The sequence below is a fragment of the Oryctolagus cuniculus genome, chromosome 2, assembly GCF_964237555.1.
Source record: "Oryctolagus cuniculus chromosome 2, mOryCun1.1, whole genome shotgun sequence".
NCBI lineage: Eukaryota > Metazoa > Chordata > Mammalia > Lagomorpha > Leporidae > Oryctolagus > Oryctolagus cuniculus.
This window is the reverse complement of record NC_091433.1, coordinates 64,988,156-65,005,664: the sequence shown is the minus strand read 5'-3', so window position 1 is coordinate 65,005,664 and position 17,509 is coordinate 64,988,156. Positions and strand designations below refer to the sequence as shown.

The window sequence follows — 17,509 nt, the reverse complement described above, 5'->3', positions numbered from 1 at the left end:
GACACTAAACAAGTTTTACCCTAGTACCAAATCAACATGCCTAAGTATGAATACTGGGGCCGGCGCTGTGGCATAGTGGGTAAAGCTGCCACCTGCAGAGCTGGCATCCCATATGGTCGCTGGTTTGAGTTCTGGCAGCTCCACTTCCTATCCAGTTCTCTGCTATGGCCTAGGAAAGCAGTACAAGACAGCCTAAGTCCTTGGGCCCCTGTAGCCACGTGGGAGACCCAGAAGAAGCTCCTGGCTCCTGGCTTCGGATCAGCGCAGCTCCAGCCGTTATGGCCATTTGGGGAATGAACCAGCAGATGGACGACCTCTCTCTCTCTGCCTCTCCTTCTCTCTCTGTGTAACTCTTGCAAGTAAAATAAATCTTTTTTTTTTTAAAGCATGAATATTATAAGAATGTACTACTCTTAGAAGTTATAAAAGCTTCAGAGCACCTGTTACTATTAAAAATTATACTAACTTGATTACATCTGGAAAGAATTCAGCTTTGCCCATGAACTGTCCAATGGATAATAAGCATTTAATTAACTGTCATTGTTCTAAGGCTAGAATTACACCTATAACTACATATGTAGTTATGAGTTCAGTGAAAAGTTCAGACACTGCCATTTCAAAAAAATACTAATATATTTATTTGCAGTGCCATTTCAAAAATCAACAATATTTTCAATATTTGGATAATTATCTTTCACCTGTACTATATTAATAAGTAAAACCACTAAATACATATGTTTAAATATAATGTTAGGATTAAATTCTCACCCAAATTAAAATCATAAGTAGAATAACATCCTCAGGTACCAAACAAAATCAAGCACCCACCCATGCTGCTATCCTGGCAAAGGGAAAATATGACTATGATATAGGAATTGTTTTTTCTCTCTCAGTCTATAAATAACTCAAGCCCTCCCCACCCCAAAAAGGCCTTTCCTCAAACCTCCGGCTCCTCCTTTGGCCTTCACTTCCTAATTCTAACCTACACAGTGTGACTCTGGAGGACTCTGAGAGGCTGTCGAACCGCCCTTCTCCACCTAACACCCACTTCTACACACCCTTGAAAGGCAACATCTGTGAGTGGGTCACCTTTGAAAGGGCACTTTGCTCAGGCTACAGGCTTTGGGATCCATATGTATTATTTGTAAAAGCCTCAGTGCTCATAATAGCCTATGTCTTTTTAAATGTCCATTTTTACATAATCACACTAATATAAAACATTCACTGAATACACTCTATCATATATATTTATGTTAAACCATCATAGAATTCTGCACAGTAGATACAAGTATTATCTCCACTTGAATAGCAGTGCAAGAGAAACAAACTTATTCATAATCAAACAAGTACATGCAGGTCAATACGTGTATTACAGGCAGTCATGGCCGCATGCTCTGCTTGCTATGCATTCACGCTACAGAACTGCATTCAGAAGGCTCTGACGAAGTAACAGTGATGTGCAGGACGGGCATTCAGACTAACACTGGCACACCTGCATCTCCTATCAGAACACCTTGCTTCAAGTTCTCGCTCCACTCCTAAGTCCAGCTTCCTGCTACTACACACCCTGGGAGGTGGCAGGTAATGAATCAAGTGGTTTGTTCGCTGTTCCCACATGGGAGACCTGGATTGAGTTCCCAGCTCCTGGCTTCCCCTTGGCCCAGCCTGGTAATTATGGGCACTTGGGGAGTGAACCAGTGGATGAAAGCGGTCCTTCTCAGCCATTCAAATAAGAAGTATCTTTAAAAAAAAAAAAAAATTTGTAAAAGAAGGTCCAATCACAAATAAAAGGAAAAATGTATCAAGGGAATACAACTCTTAAGACCTTTAAATATTTGATAAAAGATCAAAAATGTTTTTTAAAAATATCTCTTTTCTACATGATTTGTAAACTAGTCAAATAGTAATTCTAAATCAAGATATAAAATTCCTGCCTGCACTTGTTAAACAAGGAGTTATAAAATGATTCCAACTTAAGCGCTCACACTGACTATTCAAGGTAGAACAACTGGAACCAGTGAGCCGAGGCTCTCCCACGAGGGCTCTTCAACATGGAACCAACCAGAGAGTGTGGGCTTACACAAGTGCTCTCTACCCCAGGCGCACACTTCAGTGTGAAGGGCTTACTAAAGTGCAAATTTCAGGGTGCAGCCCCAGGATATCTGGGCTGAGGCCCGAGAACACATCTCTCTGACAAGTTTTCAGGTGATGCTGATGCTGCTGGGCCCTGGACCATACCTGGAGAAAGGCGTTCCAAAGGGCACAAATTACAGCCCTAATTCAACCACGTGATGGAGAAATGGAAAACAAGCTCAATTAAGACGAAAGATTGTGCTTAAGAATTATCTCTGTTATGACAACTATGAAAAATCTTAAGAGACTTAATAGCTTAGTAATCCCTCCAATTTAAAGATCTCCTTGTTTAATTTTTAAGAAGAAATATCTATTTATCTGAAAGAGTGACACAGAGAGAGGAGACACATTGAGAGGCATCTTCTGTCCATTGGTTCACCTGCCAAACGGTCACAGCAACAAGGAGCTGGCTCAGGCCAAACCTAGGAAGGAGCCAGGCATTCCATCTAGGTCTCCTTCCAGGCACATGAGCAAGAAGCTGGATCAGAAGTGTGGAGTCGCTGGGACTTGACCCAAGCACTCCTATATGGCCTAACCTGCTGCATCAAATCTTCCACTCCTCGTTATTTAATTTTAAATAAACATTTTTTTCCTTAAAAGACATTTAACCAATTTTAAGATATGATCAGCAAAAGCAAGGTACTATTTTCCCCTCATTTTCTCACTTATATACAAGCACTCAACACCATCAGGCATTAAGGAAATGAAAATCAAAATCAAAACCACAATGAGGTACCAGCTCACACCCATTATGATTGCCATTATTAAAAACAAGAAGAAAAGGGGTAGGTGTTGTGATGTGGCAGGTGGAGCTGCTGCTTATGACACAGGCATCTCATACTCGAGTGCCAGTTCAAGTTCCAGTTGCTTGACTTTTTTTTTTTTTTTTTTTTTTTTTGACAGGCAGAGTAGACAGTGAGAGAGAGAGACAGAGAGAAAGGTCTTCCTTTTTTCCGTTGGTTCACCCCTCAATGGCCAGGAGCCAGGTGCTTCTCCTGGTCTCCCATGAGGGTGCAGGGCCCAAGCACTGGGGCCATCCTCCACTGCCTTCCCGGGCCACAGCAGAGAGCTGGACTGGAAAAGGAGCAACCAGGACAAAATCCGGCACCCCGACCAGGACTAGAATCCAGTGCGCTGGCGCAGCAGGCAGAGGATTAGCCTATTGAGCTATGGCCGTGCCGGCCTCAGTTGCTTGACTTCTGATTCAGCTCCCTGCTAATGCACTTGGAAAGGCAGGGGACAATGGCCCAAGTACTTGGGTCTCTGCCCCCAGTGTAGGAGGCCCGAATGGAGTTCCAGGCTCCTGGCTTCAGCCAGGCCCAGCTCTGGCCCATCCTGGCTATTGCAGCCATTTGGGAAGTAAACCAGCTATGTGTCTGTCTGTCTCTGTCTCTCTCTGTCACTCTGCCAAAGAAAGAGAAGGGGAAAGGGAGGAGAGAAGGTAGAACAGGAGGCCAAAGGGGAAGCGAAAGAAGAGGAAACAAGGAAAGAGTGAGAAGAGAAGAGGGAGGAGGGAGGGAATAACAAGAACTGACAGGCTTTGGAGAAAGGGGACCCTGGACATGGTAAAGTGTAAAACGGTTGTCTGGAAAATGGCGTAGCAGTTCCTCCAAAAGTTAAACACAGGACTACCACATTAGCCAGCAATACCACTCCTAGGTCTGTTCCTACAACTGAAAAAAATACATGCTCATGCACATGCACATCTACGACAGCATTACTGACTACAGCCAAAAAGTAAAGAAACAACACAAATGTCTGGCAGTAGAAAAATGAATAAACAAACTGTGGCATAATCACGCAATGGAACACTAGTCAGCCATAAAAAGGAAGAGGGTCCTTGTATGTGGTACGATGCAGATGGGCCTTCAACATATTATGCCAAGTCAAGGAAGTCACACCCAAAAGGCCACGTATTGCATGATTCCAGCATATGAAGTAAGCAGTCCATAAATCCATAAAAGCAAGGCAGACTGATGGTTGGCAGCAGTTAGGGTTAGGGGTGAAGAGAGACACATGACCTCGTGCTGCTGTGCAGTGACGGAAATGTCTTGACACTGACTACAGGTGGCAGCTGCCAACACAGTAACCACTGTTAACACCACTCAATTGTTCACTTCAGAATGCTTCATCTGCACCATGTAAATTACACCTTCATAAAAAGCTTTTAAAAAAATAGTAACCAGTATACAACAATGCCAAAACTCCCAAGTTTTCACAAGAGGAAACAAAATAATAAAAACAAGGGGACATGTTCAACATCACTAGTAATAAAAACAATCACCAAATAAAACAATACTGAGGCTTAATGTTAAGACTAATGGGGAGGGACAGAAAGTTGGTGTCACTATTTAGCACTGGGGAGAGAGAGGATGCTCTCTCTCAGAGCTGGCCTGGAAGAGGGGCAACCGGGACAGAATCCAGCGCCCTGACCGGGACTAGAACCTGGTGTGCCGGCGCCGCAAGGCGGAGGATTAGCCTAGTGAGCCGCGGTGCCGGCCCCACACGTTCTTTCCATTTTTATTTATTTATTTATTTATTTATTTATTTATTGACAGGCAGAGTGGAGAGAGAGAGAGAGAGAGAGAGAGAGAGAGAGAAAGGTCTTCCTTTGCCGTTGGTTCACCCTCCAATGGCCACCGCGGCTGGCGCACCACACTGATCCGATGGCAGGAGCCAGGTACTTATCCTGATATCCCATGGGGTGCAGGGCCCAAGTACTTGGGCCATCCTCCCCTTTATCCATTTTAGTATTTTCTCTTTGTTTTGTTCTAGTACTATTGGTTGAACTCTGTGATTAACACACAGTTATTCTTAGGTGTTTAAATGTAACTGAAAAGTGATCCCTGTTAAATATAAGAGTGAGAATAAGAGAGGGAGGAGATGTACAATTTGGGACATGCTCAATCAGACTTGCCCCAAATGGTGGAGTTAGAATCATGCCAGGGGATTCCAATACAATCCCATCAAGGTGGCATGTACCAATGCCAGCTCACTAGTCCAAGTGATCAACTTCGGTTCACAATTGATCACACAGATAGGTCTAAGAGTCAAAGGGATCACACAAACAAGTCTAGTGTCTGCTAATACTAGCTGATAGAATCAAAAAGGGAGAGAATGATCCATCATGGGAAGCGGGATACACAGTAGACTCATAGAATGGCAGATGTCCTAAATAGCACTCTGGACTCCGAATCAACCCTTAAGGCATTCGGATATGGCTGAAGAGCCCATGAGGGTATTTTAGGCATGGAAAGCCAAGACACTCTGGGGGAAAAAAAAAAGGAAGATCTAAATGGAAGATCTCTGCGAGTGAGATCCCAGTGGAAAGAATGGGGCCATCAAAGAAGCAGGTACCTTTCTCTGAAGGGAGGAGAGAACTTCCACTTTGACTATGACCCTGTCAGAATAAGATCGAAGTCGGCGAACTCAAAAGGCTTCCATAGCCTAGGCAACTCATGACTAGAGCCTAGGGAGATTACTTACGCCATAAACAAGAGTGTCAAATTGTCACTGTGTACTTAGTTCTCATGTGGGATCTGTCCTTAGTGTGTTGTTCAATGTGAAGTAATGCTATAACTAGTACTGAAACAGTATTTTACACTTTGTGTTTCTGTGTGGGTGCAAACTGATGAAATCTTTACTTAATATATACTGAATTGATCTTCTGTATATAAAGATAATTGAAAATGAATCTTGATGTGAATGGAATGGGAGAGGGAGCGGGAGACAGGAGGGGTGTGAGTGGGAGGGAAATTATGGGGGAGGAAAGCCATTGTAATCCATTAACTGTACTTTGAAAATTTATATTTACTAAATAAAAAAAAAGACTAATGGGGTATCATTGGTTGAACTCTTTAATTAACACACAATTATTCTTAGGTGTTTAAATGTAACTGAAAAGTGATCCCTGTTAAATATAAGAGTGGGAATAGGAGAGGGAGGAGATGTACAGTTGGGCTCAGACTCAATAGAACTTACCCCTAAGGGTGGAGTTAGAAACGTGACAAGGGATTCCAATTTAATCCCATCAAGGTGGAATGTACCAATGCCATCTCACTAGTCAAAGTGATCAGTTTCACTTCATAATTGACCATAATGATAGGATTAAGAGTCAAAGGGGGGCCACAGCGGCCATTGGAGGGTGAACCAACGGAAAAAAAGGAAGACCTTTCTCTCTGTCTCTCTCTCACTGTTCACTCTGCCTGTTAAAAAAAAGAAAAGAAAGAAAAAAAGAAAAAGAAAAACTCCAGACATAAACCCACGCATCTACAACCAACTTATCTTTGGCAAAGGAACTAAAATCAATCCCTGGAGCAAGGACAGTCTCTTCAACAAATGGAACTGGGAAAACTACATCTCTGCATGCAGAAATATGAAGCAAGACCCCTACTTACACCTTACACAAAAATCCACTCATTAAATCTGTGACCCAATACCATCAAATTATTAGAAGACATTGGAAAACCGTGCAAGACATTGGCATAGGCAAAGTGTTCTTGGAAAAGACCCCAGAGGCACAGGCAATCAAAGCCATTATCAGGGAGATATATTGGAAACAGAGCAGCCAGGACTTGAGCCAGAGTGTTCCAGCATGGGATACCAGCATAGCAGGCAGCCCCTTAACCCACTGAACCATAACACTGGTCCCCAAATATATACATTTTAAATATGCTACCATCTCAATCAAAATAAGAAGCTGCTTCTCAGTTGAAATTCTTTCTTTCCCTTTGCAGTTAGTCCACCCTAACCACTTGTGACCTGGCTCCTGGCTTCAGATCAGCGCAGTGTGCCGGCTGCAGTGGCCACTGTGGGGTGAACAAACGGAAAAGGAAGACCTTTCTCTCTGTCTGTCTCTCTCACCGTCCACTCTGCCTGTCAACAAATAAATAAATTTAAAAAACTTTAAAAAATAAAGAGTCAAAGGGATCACATAAACAAGACTAGTGCCTGCCAATACTAACAGATAAGAATTAAAAAGGAGGGAACGATCCAACATGGGAAGCAGGATACACAGCAGACTCATAGAATGGCAGATGTCCTAAACAGCATTCTAGCCTCAGAATAAGCCCTTAAGGCATTCAGACCAGCTAAGAGGCCCATGAGAATATTTTAGGTATGGAAAGCCAAAATACTGGGGGGGGGGGGGGACGAGGACGGGACACAACTAAAAGAAAGATCTCTGTGAGTGAGATCCCAGCGGAAAGAACAGGCCATTAAAGAAGGAGGTACCTTTCTCTGAAGGGAGGAGAGAACTTCCACTTTGACTATGGCCTTGTCTAAATAAGATCGGAGTTGGCCAGCGCCATGGCTCATTTGGCTAATCCTCCCCCTATGGCACCAGCACACAGGTTCTAGTCCCGGTCAGGGTGCCAGATTCTGTCCTAGTTGCTCCTCTTCCAGTCCAGCTCTCTGCTGTGGCCCAGGAAGGCAGTGGAGGATGGCCCAAGTGCTTGGGCCCTGCACCCGCATGGGAGACCAGTAGGAAGCACCTGGCTCCTGGCTTCCACCGACCTTAGCGGGCATTTTGGGGGTGAACCGATGGAAGGAAGACCTTTCTCTCTGTCACTCTCTCTCTAACTCTGCCTGTCAAAATAAATAAATAAATAAGATCGAAGTTGACGTACTCAAGAGGCTTCCATAGCCTTGGCAGCTCATGACAAGAGCCTTGCGTGATTGCTGACATCAAAAATCAACATCAGGAGTCACTGTGCACTTATTCCCCATGTAGGATCTCTGTCCTTAATGTGTTGTACAATGTGAATTAACGGTATAACTAGTACGCAAACAGTACTTTATACTTTGTGTTTCTGTGTAGGTGCAAACTGTTGAAATCTTTACTTAGTATATACTAAATTTATCTTCTGTATAGAAAGATAATTGAAAATGAATCTTGATGTGAATGGGATGGGAGAGGAAGTGGGAGATGGGATGGTTGCAGGTGGGAGGGAGGTTATGGGGTGGCAAAAGCCGCTATAATCCAAAAGTTGTACTTTGGAAATTTATGTGTATTAAATAAAAGTTAAAAAAAAAAGACTAACGGGGTATCAAGTTTTTGTTTTTGTTTGCTCTTAGTGATGAAACTTGGTTCTGGTGAGGGTATGGGGGATCAGTCACTATCATTGATTGCTGGTGACTTTGTAACTTGATATAATCCCTTTAATAAACAATTTGGCAGTATTAAAAAACATTAAAATGGCTGGCACTGCGGCTCATTTGGCTAATCTTCTGCCTGTGGCGCCAGCACCCCGGGTTCTCATCCTGGTTGGGGCGCTAGATTCTGTCCTAGTTGCGCTGGCTGCAGCGGCCATTTTGGGGGTGAACCAATGGAAGGAAGACCTTTCTCTCTGTCTCTCTAACTCTGCCTGTCCAAAAAAAAAAAAAAAAAAAATTAAAATGTTGATTCAAACAGGAATGCTATTCTTTCATATTGTCCCATGACCCCCCCCCCCCAAAAGTTCACTTCTCCACACAGCACATGACCACCTACACCATCTTCCTCTCAGCCTGTGCTACTGAGAGGCAGAGATCCTGTCCTCATCTGTCTCATGAGCACCACATCTACCTCAGACTCTACTAATGTGGATCCAATAGGTGAAGATTAGAAAGGAAGCCAAAATAAAAAACAACTATATCACAGGAGGACTGTAAGATACTTTTAACAATTCTCAACTTACAAAAATGTAATGCTAAAAACATTTATTTCAAATAAGAATATGAAAGCTGACTTGAGAATGATAACTGATAAATACCTAAAAATGGGACCACATAGGAAAAAGCCTTTCAACAATATATCAAAAAGTTTGCCCCTCTAATTTATTTTTATGTTATAATTACATTATGCATAATAATAAATAGTTTAAGGAAACAGATTCTTACAAATATGTAACAACTTATCTTGGGTGTTTCAATAATTCAAAAAATTTTTAAAAAGGTATTTTTACTCAACAGATGAAAACAGTCATGTTAACATTTAAACCTGAACCTCTTTTCTCTTAAGTGCCAAGAAATGTTTGCTTGTTGAACTATTTGGTGTTGAAAAATAGTTTGAGAATTTACGTAGCTATGACAGCAAAGGCGGAAGGAATGTTTGAGAGAGAAAAAGGACTTAAAGGATTATTATCTAAACAAATAAACCAAAATCTATGAAGGCTGCCTCATCTCTCAACCTGTAGTTCAACTACTCAAACCCCATCAACTTCCTCACAGTCTGGAAGTAGCTTGGGTATCAACCTTGGAGAACACGCTCCCGTGAGATAAAGAACTGACATGCAGCATGTAGTATTCTGGTAATTTTTTTCAGTCTACCTATAAATTTATATGTATTTTTTTTTAAATTACAAACAACCTCATACTATGTGGATTTTCTGTTACTTTAATTAGTACACGTGAGAAACCTTTCAATGAGGGGCTGGCGCTGTGACGCAACGGGTTAAACTGCAGCCTGCAGTGCTGAGTCCAGGCTGCTCCACTTCCTGTCCAGCTTCCTGCTAAGGGACTTGGAAAGCAGCAGAGCATGGCCCAAGCACTCAGATGAAGCTCCCGGATCTTGGTTTCAGCCTGGCCCAGACCCCGGCATTGTGGCCATTAGGAGAGTGAACCAGTGGATGGAAGAGATCTCCTTCCCTCTCCCTCCCTCTCTTTCTGCCTTTCAAATAAATAATTTTTTAAAAAAGAAATCTTTCAATGAGCATATGAAGGCTTTCCTCAGTTTTTAAGAATCTATATACAGCCGGCGCCGCGGCTCACTAGGCTAATCCTCCGCCTGCGGCACCGGCACACCGGGTTCTAGTCCCGGTCGGGGTGCCGGATTCTGTCCCAGTTGCCCCTCTTCCAGTCCAGCTCTCTGCTGTGGCCTGGGAGGGCAGTTGAGGATGGCCCAAGCCCTTGGGGCCTGCACCCACATGGGAGACCAGGAGAAGCACCTGGCTCTTGGCTTTGGATCAGCGCGGTGCACTGGCCGCGGCGGCCATTGGGGTGTGAACCAATGGTAAAGGAAGACCTTTCTCTCTGTCTCTCTCTCTCTCACTGTCCACTCTGCCTGTCAAAAAAAAAAAAAAAAAAAAAAAAAAAAAAAAAAAAAAAAGTAAACTTCGGGGGAGTAAGGTTACTTAAAGCTGAAGTTATCAAATGTGCTATTCCTGTTCCACCATGTCCCCACTGGGAAATGGTCCTGGGCCAGTGGAAAACTTAGGACAGGGAATGGTGTAACTGTGACAAATTGTAATTAATTTAGGAAGTGATTCCAACACTCATGGGCTCCCTAGACCACAGCAGTGTTTCTCAAACCATCAGCTTCAGCACTACCTGGTAACCTCTAAGAAAACTAGTGTCAGCCAGCATGCTGGGCTGTGGTGCAGCAAGTTAAACCATGGCCTGCAGCAATAGCGTCCCATATGGGTGCCAGTTGGAGTTCCAGCTGCTCCATTTCCAATCCAGCTCCCTGCTAATGCACCTGGGAAAGCAGCAAAGATGGCCCTGTGCTTGGGCCCTGCACCCATCTGGGAGACCCTGAAGTTGTTCCTGGCTCCTGGCTTTGGCCTGGCACAGCCCTGGCCATTGTGGTAATTTGGGGAGTGAGTTAGTGAATGGAAGGTCTCTCTGTCTCTAACTCTGCCTTTCAAATAAACAAAATAAATCTTCAAAAAAATGCAAACTAGCCAGTAGCTCCCCCAGAACTACTAAGTCATCCAGTCAGTGGGTTGGCCCCACAGTTCGCTGTAACAAGTTCGCCATGTGATTCTGAGGCCCTCCTGCAGTGACACCTGTTCCAGAGGCGGGGCTGCTCCACTGCAGGGAGGCTGCAGCAGGGCCGCCACAACGTGAAGCAAGGAGGTGATCCCTGGGTGTGCACGCGTGCATGTGCGTGTATATGCATGCGTACGTGTGTGTGTGTGTGTGCTTATGGTGAGCAGGCTGCCTGGAGACTGGGCCATGAGGAGAAAAGGCTTCTAGTAAAAGTCCAGAGTTCACAGCCACTGGATTTGAAAGCAGAAGCTGGGGGTGCTGTCAGCAAGCAAGGATGAGGCAGCACAGAGTCCACGACACAACTGGGTTTCCAAGAAGTACAGCGATGTCAGCCTGGGGCAGCGAAAGCATCTGTGACAAAATTAATTAAATTTCACCTGTGTTGTATGTGACATGCCAGAGGGACATGCAGGTACATGCATGGAGACTTCCAGAGGGAGATCAGATCATGGATAAGATAAATGTGCTAGACTAGGCTTTGCAATGTATCCACCTTTTTTAAAGGTTCACAGCTTTTTTTTTTTTTTATGATTATTTATTTGCAAGGCAGAGTTATAGAGAGAGAAAGAGACAGAGAGAGGGAGACACAGAGAGAGAGAAAGAGGTCTTCCATCCACTGGTTCACTCCCCAAATGGCTCAACAGTTGGAGCTGCGCCGATCCAAAGCCAGGAGCTAGGAGCTTCTTCCGGGTCTCCAACTCAGGTGCAGGGGTCCAAGGCCTTGGGCCATCTTCCACTGCTTTCCCAGGCCATAGCAGAGAGCTGGATTAGAAGTGGAGCAGCTGGGACTCCAACCGGCACCCGTATGGGATGCAGGCACTGCAGGCAATGGCTTCACCCTCTACGCCACAGCACCAGTCCCCACAGTTTTTTTTTTTTTTTAAATGTTTATTTTTATTTATTTAAAAGACAGAGTACCAGAAAAAGACATCTCTCATCAACTGGTTTACTTCCCAAATACTCACAATAACCAGAGTTGGGCCCCATACGAGTCTCCTACATGGATGAGAAGAACACAGGGCACTTGAGCCATCACCAGCTGCTTCCCAGGGTGCACGTGAGCAGAAAGTTGGATCAGAGGTAGAGGAGGGTCTCAAAGACAGGCACTCCAATACAGGACACAGGCACCCCAAGCTGCTGCGCCACAGCACCTGCTCAAGGAATGTGCCCACCTTCCGTGGGACGACAGGAGATGACCCAGCCTGCAAAGAAAACTACCCCACTTCAGTCTAGTTTTTCCATTCCTGCCAACAGGAACCAACACTAACACTACCAACAAAACATTCCACTCATTCAGGTCATCAAATAGCTACTGAATGCCTCTTTCCTGATTCTATTCGTCCAGTAGTTCCCTCTACATATAACCAGTAACTGCTCTCTAGGTGGTGCCTCAGCCTGTTTTCTGTCACGGTAACAATACCTGAGGCTGGGTAGTTGGCTCACGATTCTGGCGGCTGGAGGGTGCAAACGATGGCACCACCATCCTGGTACAGGTTACCTGGCTGGGTCCCATCAAATGAAGAAGTAGAAAGGGAACCAAGCTGCATGCAGGCACCACATGTGAGGGGCGGCCTCACTTTATAACAACTTGCTCTCCCGAGGACTTGCTCACTCTGAAAGACCAGCGTTCATCTCTCCTAAGGGTGACGACCCCATGAGCTGATCACCTTGCTTCAGGCCACACCTCAACATCAGCAACATGTGAACCTTTGGGGTGCACACTCAAAACTACATCCAAGCCACAGTCAGTGGGGAACCATCATCTCACGGCACCACAGGCTTCCACGGTAGCATCTCAGTGTCTACTATGGAAACAAACCGACATTGAGTGGTATGGCTCGTTGAGGTACCATGAGGACAGCATTATATTCACACCAGTGAGGCAGTGTTTAGGAGAGTGGAAACAGGTGGGAGTTCAATTGAACACAAAAGTAATCCTCATAATAAGTTATTCATTGGAATATATGAACTAAAGCAACTCAATCATCTTCATACCTTACAGACCCAGAGGTTCCGTATTTGTTAAAAGGGAAAATAATCTTTATCAATAAAGAACCTCAGCAAGGGGCTGGCGCTGTGGCATAGCAGATTAAGCCTCCGCCTGCAGTACTAGCATCCTGTATGGGCACCGGTTCATGTCCTGGCTGCTCCGCTTCCAATCCGATACCTCCCTGCTAATGCACCTGGAAAAGCAGTGGAAGGTGGCCCAGCCCCAGCTATTCAGGCCATTTGGGAAGTGGACCAGCAGATGGAAGATAGCTCTTTCTCTCTCTCTTTCCTTCTCTCTGTATTCTTTCAAATAAATAAACAAATATTAAATAAAAAAGACACACCCCGCCCGCCCCCAGCAGGCACAGACTACAATCTCCTTCCCATAAAGTCCACAGTGACACCTGTGTTCTCTTGATCACCCTGACCACACAACAGCTTCTGGCTCTGGGCAATTATCAGCCATGGCCAAATTTACTAAGCCCAAAACTAAATTACTGACATTTAATTTATAAATCATAAAATCTTCCCATCACAAGTGTACAACTTAGTTGTTTTGAGTAAATTTACACAGTTAAAACACCACACAGTCTAAGTTTGGCCCAGCCACAGCTCCCCACAAATGCCTTGCATCCATTTGCAGTTATTCCCCATCCTATCCCCAGCTCCAGACAACCACTAATGTGTTTTCTGCTGGTACAGATTTGCCTTTTCTAGAATTTTATATAAATGGAATCACACAATTTATGGCTTCTTGTGCGTGGCTTCGGGCATTCAGCACAACGTTTAAGGCATACCATGTTGCAGACTTATCAAGAATTCATGCTTCTTTACTGATGAACAGTACTCCACTGCACAAATGCACCATACCCTGTTCATCTGCCAGCTTACAGACATTGGAATTGTACCTACTCTTATGAATGCTGCTGCTACAAACACATGCCTCCCAGCCTAGGTCTTGGGAAAGGGGAAAGAAAATAATGAGCCTTTAAAAGGTTGGCAGAAGGGTCAGGTTTCATGATGTGATTGGCAAAAGTCACTGGCACAGTGTTCTTTAGACACCACAATGGAAAGAAAAACCTGGTAGGACAAAACAAGACACCCTCAGGTACCACCAAGGAACCACAAAACAAGACGGTCAGGGATGGAAATACTACACTACCATTAATCTTTGGAATCCACAGGGGATGGGTTCTAGGACCTACCACAGGTACCAAAATCCATGGGTGCTCCACTCCCTTACAGAAACTGGCTTAATACTTGCATATAACCAATATACATTCTCCTGCACACTTGAAATCATCTCTGAACTACTCCTAATAGATCATACAACAGAAATGCTACATAAATAGTTGTTACACTGTATGTCTAGGGAATGATAATCATAATTAATTTCAGTACAGAATTTTTAACGTTTTTTTTTAAATTATTTTCATTTTTTTAATTTGAGAGACACAGAGAGATTTCCCACCTACTGTTTCACTCCCCAAAGGTTCACAGCCGCTGCGGTGCCAAGGCCAGCATTCCGGAACTCATGTGGGTAGCAAGGACATAAAGATGTGAAGCATCACTTCCCAGAGTATACATTAGCAGGAAGCTGGAATTAGGACTGGAGCTGAGATGAGAAGCCAGGTACTTTGATATGGGATGCAGGTATCCCAAGCAGCTAAGTCTTTTTTTTTTTAATTTTTTTTATTTATTTGACAGGTAGAGTTATAGACAGTGAGAGAGAGAGGCAGAGAGAAAGGTCTTCCTTCTGTTGATTCACCCCCCAAATGGCCCTACGGCAGCGCTGTGCTGATCTGAAGCCAGGAGCCAGGTGTTTCTTCCTGGTCTCCCATGTGGGTGCAGGGCCCAAGCACTTGGGCCATCCTCCGCTGCACTCCCGGGCCACAGCAGAGAGCTGGACTGGAAGAGGAGCAACCAGGACTAGAACCGGTGTCCATATGGGATGCCGGCACCGCAGGCGGAGGATTAACCAAGTGAGCCACGGCGCCGGCCCCCAAGCAGCTAAGTCTTAACCATTTCACCCAATGCTTGACCCTCAAATATTTTTTGATTTACAGTTGGTTGAATTCATGAATGTAGAAACTGTGGATACAGAGACTTGACTGTATTTCACAGCTCAGAGGCAGGACATCTGTACTGCAGGTGCCTATGGCACCAACTTTTCAAAAATCTTTACAAAATGAGACTGAAAGAGGTCAAGGAAAAACTAGTCAGCCTGATACAAAGGGAGCAGACACAGGCTTTTCTACAGGCAGTTCCCTCTACCTGGAATGTCATCTCTGTCCCTCCAGTTTCCACCACCTTGGCCCCTTCTCAGTTCCACCCTTACATTTGTCCTTTATGATTAGCTTCCTTTAAAATGAACTTAAACACCATCTTATTGGAGAAGCCATCCTGTTCTCTAGGCTGTCACCACTTACTGACATTTTATGAGTTTCGGTTTTGGAAAGATTTTCCCATTCAAGTATCTCACAAGTATTTCACTGAGCTTGTATCTTAGTTGTCCTTGTCTGTTCAGTTCTCTGAGCTCCCACTGGCTCTTCTTCTCTGTATGCCAAGCATGTAACATGGTGCATGGTGCTCAGCAGATGCCTCTTACAGAGGCGATGAGTGAGCAATTTCCAGCCGGATGTCTCCATGGACACACACCTCTTAGAGACAGCATCTACCAGACACTTACATGGGGTGATTAACAGCCACACCAAATCTTACCCATAAAACACAGCTCTGGAGTTCCCCCTGCAGAAACACTTTTCTTAATCCAGGTTTTCCCCCAAACCACCTCATCTAGGAAAATGCCACCCTCCTCAGCCCAGACACCCAAGTCACAGCCGAGGGAGTGGACTCCACACAGAAGCTAACAATCTTCTGAAAATAGCTTTCAAAATCTTTTAATATACAATTTTAGTTAAAAAGTGTATGAATGCATCCTCCCGACATTAAGTATGTAATGTTAAAGTATCACAGACAGTGATCACATTCCCTTTGGCCACTAATCCTCATTCCAGTTCCCACCTTCCTGCCCTCAAAAGTATCCACTACCACCAATGCAGTGTGTGACCTTCTAGACCTTTCTCTAAGGACAGCCTAGAAAGTAAGTGATGGGGCTGGCGCTGTGGCGTGGTGGGTAAGGCCACTGGCTGCAGTGCCAGCATCCCATATGGGTGCCGGTTCAAGATCTGGCTGCTCCACTTCCAATCCAGCTCTCTGCTATGGCCTGGGAAAGCAGTACAAGATGGCCCAAGTCCTTGGGCCCCTGCACCCACATGGGAGACAAGGAAAAAGCTCCTGGCTCCTTGCTTTGGATTGGCGCAGCTCCAGCCATTATGGCCACTTGGGGAGTGAACCAGCAGATGGAAGCCCTCTCTCTCTGTGTTTATGTCTGACTTTCAAATAAATAAATAAATCTTTAAAAAATAAATAAATAAAAGTAAGTAAGTGGTGGTTCTTTCAACATAAATATATTGGGTCACTGTGAATTTTTTTTCTCTGAACAATATAAGTAAGGAGGCTCTTCATACTACTTCATTTTTTTCTAAGTTTAGATCATAGTTTATATATTAGCTTTTCCAGCACAATGTATTGTACTGAATCCTTAAATAAGTCCTAGGGTAGACACCGGTAGGTATTTTGGTCAGTTAACCTCAAAAGCACTGCCTGCCACGCAGCTTCACACAGCACACAGGCTGGCAGTAAAGTGATGGCATAAGAGCCCTGCCTGGGGGCAGTTTCCAGTGTGCACCCTGAGCCTGCTGCTTCTGAACAGAGTATGCAGCCCCGTCGTGCTGAGTCCTGGCTGCGTGCGGCTGCTGTCAATGCAGAGTCCTTACAACTAAGCCCGGGTGACTAGTAGAGAAATATCTGGGCCTCACTTCCATCTTGTTTCATACTCCACAGCTACTGAGACACTTACAGGCAAAGCAAACAGATTTCAAAATGAGTATCAGGCAGGTTAAAGCCCCTGCCTCCAGCACCAGCATCCTATGTGGGTGCAGGTTCAAACACCAGCTGTTCCACTTCCAATCCAGCTCCATGTTAATGCACCTGGGAAAGCTGCAGAGGGTGGCTCAAGGACTTGGACCACTGCACCCATGTGAGACACTTGGAAGAAGCCTCTGGATCCAGATCAACTCAGTTCCAGCTGTTATGGCCATTTGGGGAGTGAACCAGTTGATTGAAGACACCTCTCTCTCTTTGTTAACTCTTTCAAATAAATAAATCTTTTTAAAAAAATGAATTTCAGGATGTTCACAACATGAAGCTGGTACTGTTTCAGATCTCCATTCTGTCAATCTTACCTAGAATAAACGAGCCATGTTGGTTTGGTCACATGAACAATGAATGCCTGCTAGATCTATCTGAACAAATTTCCCGATGCTTTGATGATTCTATTAGCAGGGCCTGGTCTCTCACTAGTTCTCCTAAGCAGAGTTATTGAGCATCTGACTCCTGGTGACCTTCCAGGGGGTCCAAAGTGGAGAAGAAACCTTCAATTAAGTGCTGCTAAGTCCAGGCCTTCCAGAATACGAAGACCATGGAGACACCTGACAGATTCCCACATAATTAAACCAAGGCTGCTTCCAAAGAAAGCTTTGAGAAGGTAAATCAGTCAGTCTACCTCCATGCACCT

The 17,509-nt window shown here is 44.6% G+C and overlaps 1 protein-coding gene and 1 long non-coding RNA gene across 3 annotated transcripts in view; both read right to left on the bottom strand.

Annotated features, from left to right (window-relative positions):
* WWC2 (WW and C2 domain containing 2) overlaps nucleotides 1-17,509 on the bottom strand; it is a 262,307-nt gene that overhangs the window by 153,449 nt on the left and 91,349 nt on the right. The gene's annotated exons all lie outside the window — the stretch shown is intronic.
* Nucleotides 11,130-17,509, bottom strand: part of LOC127487360 (uncharacterized) — a 96,600-nt gene continuing 90,220 nt past the window's right edge. Inside the window, exon 2 of the long non-coding RNA XR_007914156.2 lies at nucleotides 11,130-17,509. This exon is cut by the window's right edge and continues 26,186 nt beyond it. This is a non-coding gene — a long non-coding RNA (uncharacterized lncRNA).